This window comes from Eleutherodactylus coqui, chromosome 2, assembly GCF_035609145.1.
Source record: "Eleutherodactylus coqui strain aEleCoq1 chromosome 2, aEleCoq1.hap1, whole genome shotgun sequence".
NCBI classification, from domain to species: domain Eukaryota; kingdom Metazoa; phylum Chordata; class Amphibia; order Anura; family Eleutherodactylidae; genus Eleutherodactylus; species Eleutherodactylus coqui.
Genome location: NC_089838.1, coordinates 295726558 through 295737011, shown reverse-complemented (window position 1 = coordinate 295737011; position 10454 = coordinate 295726558). Strand labels below are relative to the sequence as shown.

The following is a 10454-nucleotide window of genomic DNA, read 5'->3' as shown; positions in this document are numbered from 1 at the left end:
TTAAGAATGGAATCGGCCAACGAATGCTGGGAAAGATCATGGCCCTATACAAGGGTCCCTCAGCCAGGGTTAGAGTCAATGGAGCCCTGTCGGACGCCTTCCAAATCCAGAATGGAACCAGACAGTGTTGTCCCCTGTCCCCGTTCCTATATGTTCTCATTATGGAAGCTCTAGCAAATGCGATTCGCCGGAACAGATCTATAGCGGGATATCGTATTGGAGACACAGAACACAAGATAACCCTTTTTGCAGATGATCTCCTACTCTACCTATCTAACCCACACATTTTACTTCCAGCACTACACCAAGAATTTAAGCGGTTTGGTAGGCTGAGTAACTATAAGGTCAATTCGCAAAAGTCAGAAATACTTAAAGTCTCGCTACCGCAGACCGAGGCGTCACAATTAGAAGATCTGTCCCCCTGTCATTGGAGATATACCGCAATAAAATACCTAGGTATACAGCTACCTGCAGACACCTCACAAGCATTTGAATTCAACTATCTGCCATTCACCACTAACCTAGAGAGGGATTTAAATAAATGGAAATCCCTACTCCTTTCCTGTGGAGGGAGAATCAACGCCCTAAAAATGGATTCTCTACCTAAGTTCTTGTATATCTGTCAAACGATACCAATAAAGCTCTCCAGCTCCTATCTAAAAAAATTATGATCAATAATTACAGCATTTGTTTGGAGAGGAAGGAAACCCCGGATGCGCTACTCCCTACTCACGAGACCCAGGGGTAGTGGTGGGATGGGCTTACCCGACCTGGCCCTTTACCATAAAGCAAGTATTACCAACTGCATGCTAGACCTACTTAAGAAAGAAAGCTCGAAGCTCTGGGTGGAGGCGGAACATGCGCTGGTACCAGGGTCTCTACAGGGAGCAATCTGGATCCCACCCAGATACATAAGAGCTATTCCCAATATATCCCCATTTATGGAACAACTCCTCCGTACATGGGCAGAGTTTGCGCCGAACGCCAGTCCAATAACGGTACCTGGCCCACTTACTCCACTGATATCCAATCCACAATTCCAATCCGAGTCCTGGGGATGCCGATCTCCCCAACTCCGCGCCTCCGGGACGCGATGAACCCTACGGGAATGAAGTCGCTGTTGGAAATTCTGGGTGAGAGAGATGCGCAGCCGAGCTCGTGGATGCAATACTTTCAGCTTAGGGGGTTTGTGGGGTCCCTGGTCCCTCGGGTGAACCTTACTAGCCCGCTGACAGCTTTTGAACAGAGATGCATGTCAATGGGTGCCCAGAGACACATGATATCCGCAATTTACGGAATGTTGCTGACTTTGGGGTCGGAGTCTCAGATGCCTGCTTATGTGGCCAACTTGGAGAGGGAACTGGGTCAGAGCCTCCCACGAGAGGACTGGGAGAAGGCGTGGTCCATGTGCCACAAATTATCATCAGCATGCAAACTACAGGATCTAAACTTCAAGATTATGTCCCGGTGGTATAGGACCCCGGAGCTCCTACTCAAAATTTTCCCTCTTACACCACCTACATGCTGCAGATGCAATGCAAATAGAGGTGATATGTCCCACATTTGGAGGAGCTGCCCGGCGGTAGCTACAATATGGAGGGAGGTAATGGAGATTCACAAAGCTATTTGCTCCCCTCAAGTAACATTAACCATAGAAATGGCCCTTCTCTCAATCAAAAATGGCATTTTAGGTTTTTTTATATTAGCAGCCAGAAGAACCAAGATTGAGGCAGTGCAGCACCCCACCATCGAGGGCCATGTGGGTGGAAGAACTCAACGAACTTATGTGTTTTGATGAAATGGGGGCGGACGAGAGTGGAGCCCTGGAAAAATTCTACAGAGTTTGGCAGGTGTGGATCTCCTTCCGTGCTTCCAGGAGGTTCAAAACGTGGATAGATACGGGCAGGCTTTAATGAGCAAAACAAGCGCTCAATGACACATATGATCCCGGGCTCCGCTCTCGTCTCTACCCTAGACGACAAAGGTACGGCTGCTCCCTCCCCCCCCTCCCCATCCCCCCTAATGTGTCTATGTCCAGCTGCCCCTCACCTTGTATGTATTATACTGTTAATTGTTCCAAACCGATACACCAACATTTTGAGGCGCCTCTTGGGCCCCTGGAGAATGTTTGACTTTTAAGCTACTTAACATACGATTTATAGGAGCCCATGCTTGCGCGCATCTTGTTACGATGTTTGTAATATTGGCAAAAATGCAAATAAAAAAACGTTTGAGCTTAAACCTGCTTATTACACTGGTAAACTGTAATAATAGCGTTACGTCTCATTTTCAAGTTATTTCACCCCTTAGTGACCAAGCTTTTTTTTCGTTTTAAAAAATCGTAACTCCTTTATTTATCCATCGAGGTCGCTGTATGAGGGCTTGTTTTTTGCGGGGCGAGTTGAACTTTCCAGTGGTAACATGTAATGTACCATATAATGTACTGACAAACTTTTAAAAAGTCCTTAGTGGACTAAATTGAAAAAATATACCGAATATGCCTCCATCTTTCGGTGCGTCTTGTTTCTACGGTGCCCAAACTGCAATAAGAGTGACGTGATATCTTTATTCGATAGGTCAGTACGAGTACTACGATACCAAACTTATATAGTGTGTTTTTGTTGTACTATTTTTATTTTTTTTTTCAAAAACATTAAATTTTTTTTTTACATTTTTTTTCTGCGCACAATAACTTTTTTATTTTTCCGTCTACATGGTTGTGCAAGGACTCATTTCTTGTGGAACATCCTCTAATTTGCGATAGTACTATTTTGGAATACATAAAGCTTTTTGATCACTTTTTATTGCATTTTTTCTTGAGAGAATGACCAAAAATAAAAGCGCATTTCTGGAGTTCTTAATTTTTTTCCAGATGACTGTGTGGGGTAAATAATGCATTACTTTGATAGATCAGACATTTATAGATGCAGCGATACCAAACATGTATTTTTGTTTTATGATTTTGATTTTTTTTTTCAGTCTAACCAATGACCTGTAAAAACCACAGTTCATTAACCCCTTAGGGACCAGACACGTTTTAGGAATTTTATCCATGTGGCGGTTTTACTGCCGTATTTTGTTTCCTTTAGCTACCAAAATTATTTTTGCTGGGCTTTTTTTCCATCACATATAGGGCGATTTTTTTAAAGTATTTTTTTTTACTGACTTTTTTTCGTTTTTTTTGGGGGGGGGGGGGGTAAAATGCTAAAAAAATGATTTTTTTTAAACATTTATAGTTATTTTTTTTTAATTTAGTATATAAATTAATGCTAAACTAAAGTACAGAAACTAGTTCCTGCATTTGTTTCGGACATTTTGATATATGATATGTATGGTTTGGGATTACAGGGTGCATACGGCGACGGTTTTGGTCAGCTTTTGGTTATTCTCTTTCTTATGTACATATTGCTGTTTTATTCTGTAATTTTTATTTACTGATTTATGGAATTATGTTTTTTTCTATCTGTGTCCCCCATGACATCATGTAAGACCTCTGGGGGACATTCACATGTTTTATTGTTTGTTTGTTTTTTGACACTTTCCCACTGTAGCTGGGGCATCCATAGGAGCCCCAGTAGGTGAAAACATCCCCTGTAGTGATATTAGTCACTGGCAGACCTGCCCATGGTCTAGTATAACCCTCCAGCTCTGCTGTAGCAGGGAACTCGGCGGTCACATGACCCCCCCAACTCCCATAGGGAAAGTTACACTTTTACTTTCACTTTTGAGTGCACAGTGCTCATTGAGCGCTGTGTACTTGGAGAAGGAAAAGGCAGAAGGGGTTAAAACCCCCTCCTGCCTTCTCCTCCAGGTTATCAGCTGTCACTAACAGCTGATAACCCATCCTGCCTCTTATTGATTGTAGAGGCAGGAGGCTTAAAGCCCTGCCATAATTTTACTATCGGCGGGGTTTTAAGCCCAGGACCAGGCGCCGTATATTTACCGCGCCTGGTCTTTAATGGGTTAATTACAACTTACTGGTGGATGAGCCGCAGGGTTTACACCATGTGGAAACACTCTACATGTTACATAAACCTACCCTTATAGTGTTCAGTCAGCATGCGGTGTGTAACAGTGATTGCAAAATAGTTGTGCAATCACTTTTGTTATTATTTTTATCAACCAAGGTTAACGGTGAGCCGACTGGATTAATTGTAGAGGTATATTTCCAAAACATACAATACAATGGCAATTGAATTACATTATTTCCCATAATTAGAAAACCCTACGTGGCAGAAAAAAGCGGATCTCATATTTGAATTCAGCGCACTAAAGTTACTATAAGCCAACAATCTACTTATCTGTTACAAAAATTGTGTTGCACGGTGTTATTGTTCACCTTTGCTTGTTTGAATGATTTTTTGATCAATAATCGTTCCGTCTAAAGGCACCCCTACCCATCGAATTCTGTTCAAAAGCAAAGAGGAAGAAGTACAGGTTCTCTTGCGCTACAATCACCTTATATCAAGCCACAAGAAGGAATGCACTTACTTAACTGAGGAGATCTGGGACTAACTATTTCCACCCAATCCAAGTTCGCTATAGACGCCAATATGTCCTTTTCTTTTATTCTTTTCTCAAAGTAGCATGAACCATAAACACATACAGGGCAATGCGATTCGGGGTTCACAGACCCCTTTCTCAAGCCTAGTTTACAAAGACAGATGGACTTACCTATATAATAATCCAACATCATGCTCTGCTGCATCTGCGGCGCTCCAATGTGACGTCAGGCTGGGATTTCTGACACATATCGCAGCGGGACGCAAGTGCGTTCCATCATGCACCTTCAGAGTCCCGATCATGTGACCGGTTGCGTAATGACACTGGATGACACGGCGCATCAGAACGTCAAGTGGAACACGTTATCAGTTTTAGCTCTTACCCCTCTTGTGCCCAACAATCCCATGACTAGAAGAGCACAATGTTGACATTCAAAAGCTCGCAACAACATCATGTATTTTTGTTAGCCATTGAAAGCTATCATATCTACAAGGTTACTTGGTTTCTCTTGCTGGGAACAATCACATGTTACAACTAGACACTCTGTCTGCTGATCATATGATTTCACCTTTGGCTCTTCCAGCCCCCTCGAGTAGAACATTATCAGTGACACACCCCACAAGACTGGAGTTATGTCTTTATGACCAGCAATGCATTTGTTGTTGAGACAACAAAGCTGGAAAGGTTTTGGCTTCTGGGCATAGTACAGTTGAGCTGCATAAATCTTATCACAATTTAAAGATTGAATATCTAATTTTATGGCTTGTATTAGGAATCTCCCCTTAAAGTGAGGTCACCAAGTGATTAGAATAATAACTGAAAAACGGTGATCAGGAACTGGTATCAAAAGGAGCCTACATAAACAGTTGTTACATTGATGGTGATACTCCGAGCCGAAGACTGGTAAGTACATAATTATGTGTATGTAGGTATCTTTTCCCCTGTTTTAAAGAGTATTTCCATAGGGATTTAACCTTATATATACAGCGGGGGTGGAAATTTAGGTCTAGCAGTGTCTTATGGGTTCACAGATTACTATGGTATTTAATGAGAGCTATGACATTGTGGTAATGATATTGCAGAAATTCAGAGAATGCTGCGTTTTTTGCAATGTGTCATCCAAAAAATAACCCAAATCAAGGAGTGGAAGGATGAACAAGAAAAAAGACAAACAATGCCCCAAGACCAATTATATAAATTGCAGAGTGACAGAATAGATGGGAACCCATCGGGTGTTTGGGCGATAACCCAACAGATGGGGGGGGGGGGGGTCACCAAAACACCAAAGGAGCTACTTACCACTTACAAATAACGACATGCCACTGTCTCCTGCTCAACAATGTCATCTATTTAGGAAATGAAACAATTGTGATATATGCCTAAAATGGAACTTACCTTTACGAGAGGGTGTTAATCACCCCCTTTTATTCAAAATACCCACATGCACACAGGACTCTGCTTGATATCACTGCATACGAACTACAAGGTTCAGTTTGGCCAACAGACTCCTGGACCCTGTTTTATGTTCTTTTATGTTGTCAAATCAAGCCATTGTATACTGCCACAGGTCAACTGTCATGCAATATTGCATATCCCATAAATGCATTTTTTGGAAAAGGACCAACTACTGGGGAAACCATTGATCCTAAAAACAGGGCAGATTTTATCCCTCACCGCTGGTGGATGCTGAAGGGGAAAATAATTGACAGATATGTCCTAACTGGCTGCAATGAGTAATACCTCTTTAAAGTCCATCAGGATAAACACCTAAATAGGTTTCCAGCAAGTGAACCTTTCCAATTACAGTTCCTGAAAAAAAATGACCCAGACTGTATACTTATACCTTATGTACCTACATGGACATCAGGGGCAAACATAAAATATTTAATTTGTTCCAAGCTTGTTGGTGTCCACTATGAAGAAGGTGGTTATGAGTTAATATCTTATACCCATAAAGGTTTAGGGCGGAACATCTAATATTCCCATTGGTTTAGGATGGTTGAAGAGGTTAAGGGTGGTGCGATGAAAGGCGAAGGGCAATGGTGGGCAATAAAATGGCCCTGGGACGTCCAACTAGAAAGTTGGAACACCCTCCCACCCCCCACTCCCTGTACATATATATGCCCCGAACATATATGGCTATGTTCACATGTGCATTCAGGGGGTCCGTTTTCCTGCTCTATCATGGGAGTAGGAAAGAGGAATTCCCTGACCAAACAGATCCATTTCATGACAGAACTGAATGGTGCCAAACAGACCTCATTGACTATAATGGGGTCCGTCTAGTCTCCGTTCAGCTGTCTGACATTTTACCGGATGAAAAAGTACTTCATGCAGGCCTTTTCTTGCAGCATTTTGGACCAGATAGTTGACAGAACCTGCGAACGGAGGTTCCTAACTCAGATGTGGAACATGGCCTAAGTTTATACTGAAGGCTTAACTTGAAGTTGCTGAGCCCCAATGCAAAATCTTGAACAGGGCCCCAAATATAATTTATAGTAGTAATTAATCTCCTCAAATGGGGATGAAGGTTCTTATGAGCCCTCTAAGGCTCCAGGGTCAAGGTGTAACTACACCCTCAACACCAATCATAGTTATGCCCGTACAACCTCAGCCTACGTTTTCCCCTCGGAAACTAGACCTATCATGGAATGCTAAGAACACAAGTATGCCGCAATAAAAGTTTTTATACTATATCAAATAAGCTTAACATGGTTGATGGTGTAAAGTCTTGTAATGGAATGGTAATGCATTGTCTTATCTGTTGTAGATTCCACTGGATAAATAATGCAGAAGAACACAATACAAACTCAACCAGAGGCATTTGATAACAAAGGTAGGCTTAATTCACATCAAGCAGTAGACACCTCTGCAGACATGTATAAAGAGAGAGCATGATGCTTGTGGTACAATGTCAATTGTCATATTAGTACATGCACTAGTATCAGCAGTTCCCCAACTTCTTCAAACTAATGAACTCCAAAGTCCTCTATAACCTATTGTCCATATGGGTGATACATCACCAAATGTGATGTCCATGATTCAGCCATTATTGGCCATGCAGTGGAAATATAAATAAGTCAAATTCTTCATGTATCCATACACTTCATATAGCAGTTTGTAGAACATGTGGTTAACAGCTACTGTATGTAGGGTTAGGGTGTTGAACTCATTTTCACCATGACCCCATCAGCATTATAGTTACCTTCAAAGGGACATTTATAAAGGCTCATTCAAACAGCTGTAGGTTGCTACATTGCGAAAGAAAAATTGTGGCATGCTCTATACAGCCACGATTTGATATGTTTTGTAGCCCATGTTTGCCTATGGAGCCTTCTTTTGTGTTGCATCGCATTGCACAAAATGGTGGTCATAAATGGCTGCACATCCAAGTGGAAGAATGTATCAACTGACGTACCACAAGGCTCTGTCCTAGGCCCAGTGATGTTCAACATTTTTATAAATGATCTGGAGGAGGCAATTGATGGGAAACTGATCAAATTTGCAGATGACACAAAGCTAGGAGGGATAGCTAACACTAGAGAAGAGAGGGAGTATTCAAAAAGATCTAGAAAAGCTTGCACAGTGAGCAGCGACTGACAGAATGGTATTTAACAAGGAGAAATGCAAAATCCTATCCTAAATCTAGAGAAAAAAAATGTAAAAAGCACATACAAAATGGGAGGAACTGGGCTAAGCAGCAGCACTTGGGTATACTAATAGATCACAAACTGAACATGAGTCAACAATGTGATGCAGAAGCCTATAAGGCAAAACACAATTCTGGGATGTATTAAGAGAAGCATAGCGTCTAGATAACATGAGGTAATTATCCCCCTCTACTCTTCCTTAGTCAGACCTCATCTGGAATACTGTGTCCAGTTCTGGGCACCCCACTTTAGAAAAGACATAGACAAACTGGAGCAAGTTCAGAGAAGAGTTACTAAGAGGGTGAGCAATCTGCAAATCATGTCCTATGAGGAACGGTTAAAGGATCTGGGAATGTTTAGCTTGCAAAAAAGAAGGCTGAGAGGAGACTTAATAGCTGTCTGCAAATATCTGAAGGGGTGTCACAGTGCAGAGGGATCAGCCCTATTCTCATCTGCACAAGGAAAGACTAGAAGCAATGGGATGAAACTGAAAGGGAGAAGACACAAATTAGATATTAGAAAAAACTTTCTGACAGTGAGGGTGATTAATGAGTGGAACAGGTTACCACAAGAGGTGGTGAGTTCTCCTTCAATGGAAGTGTTATAACAAAGGCTGGACAAATATCTGTCTGGGTTGATTTAGTGAATCCTGCTCTGAGCAGGGGGTTGGACCAGATGACCCTAGAGATCCCTTCCAACTCTACCATTCAATGATTATATGAAATGCATGGTTTTCATGCGGTATGATGCAAATTTTACAGTAGGAAGTCCTACTAGTTTTCCCAAAAATAAGCCCTTGCTGCATAACTAACAGACACTGTCTGCTCTGCCGCACTTCTCCTCCAGCAGTTCTGCTGCATTTGTTTGTAGTCTTCAGCTAGCACTTCCTGGTTAGAGGGTTCAAAAATCCCACCTCCACAAAGCACTAGCTCTGATTGGTTCTCGAGCACAACGGCTCAGCCAATCACTGCAGCGCTCGATGAACCAATCATAGCCATTCAATGTGATGGCTGTCACCTGGGTGAATGAGCCCCAATTGTAAGTACTCTTAACCATGACTATGAAGCTCTATGCACTATGATGAAGTTTCTTCCCTTCCACCTCTTTAGCACCGAGCTTCTTACCTTGGCGGGTGGCTAGGGTGCCAGGTAGGACTGTCAGAGCTGAGCCACCACCTGTGATTTGCTAAACAGAGTGGTGTGGAGGTCCCTGCCAGAGCTCAGAATCCAAGATGGCACCCACTGCAAAGCACTGGCTACATCCTCCAAGCAAAGTGGAGAGTCAGTCCTTCTGTGTCCAAACCTTGTCGCGTCCTCTTGTGATTATATTTTGTATATACAAAGAGGCGTCCATAGCAGAATATGTTCATTATCTGTGGGACAGCACATGATTCAGATGCTCTCCTGGCTTTTAGGCAGTTCCTAATAAGCTGAAGTAGGAGAAGGATGTGTTTGGCTAAGCCCTCCAGTACGCCACATTTTGGCCCATTGGAGGTCGGGCTCTCATACCACCCTCATGCCACCTTAGCAGCTGCAGCTAGCGCCTATGTTTTACCAGGAAATGCAGGTTTGAATCTGCAAGTGCTTTGGCGGCAGCTACTAGCGCATGTGTAATAGTACCCTTTTGCTGTCAAGTGTTCCCGTAATTCTTTTGAGAGGTGTATATATAATATATGAATATTTTTATATTGATGATTTAGAAAGTATATTTCTCCCTGTTCCATTAACTCTTCATAAACAAGATATACTGTTGCAGAATCTTGTGTGTAATCCTTTTCCTTCTTTTAGGTAGTAATGATAGAGATGACAGTATGACAGAGGAGGGCACTGGTAAGTCACATGATCTTTATGTAAGCTCTAAATCTGCAGCCACCTAAAGGGGTTTTGCAGGACATTAAAAAAATTCTAGGGGTTTAAAGTAATTTGAAATGAAGGAAGAAATGAATGCTGACCTATTATGGTGGCTTCCCATCCAGCACTGCAGGCCCTGCTGCTTGCTGCACAGGACCCAGAAGAAGCAGGCGGGCGGTCACATGCCATTCATTGTGCATGGCGCCACTCACAGGCTTCAACAGTGATTCTTCCATGGCCGCTGAAGCCTGTGAGTACCTGAGCAGTCACACACACAATGAACAGCACATGACCACCCGCCGCTGGAATGGGTGAGTATTCATTAATTTTAGACAATTTTAACCCTTTCCAATCCAATTTGTATCCTGGTTTTCCTAGGGGGCTTACTCTTTTTCTGCCGTTATACAATGGTGCTATCTGCTGGCTAAAGCCAGTACTGCATGAGGTGACA

General features: G+C 42.5%; 1 long non-coding RNA gene across 1 annotated transcript; it reads left to right on the top strand.

Annotated features, from left to right (window-relative positions):
• Nucleotides 1-5208: 5208 nt before the first annotated feature.
• Nucleotides 5209-9976, top strand: LOC136610839 (uncharacterized). The gene is made up of 3 exons (XR_010790180.1): nt 5209-5406; nt 7274-7339; nt 9941-9976. It is a non-coding gene; the product is annotated as an uncharacterized lncRNA (long non-coding RNA).
• The last annotated feature ends 478 nt before the right edge of the window (nt 9977-10454 follow it).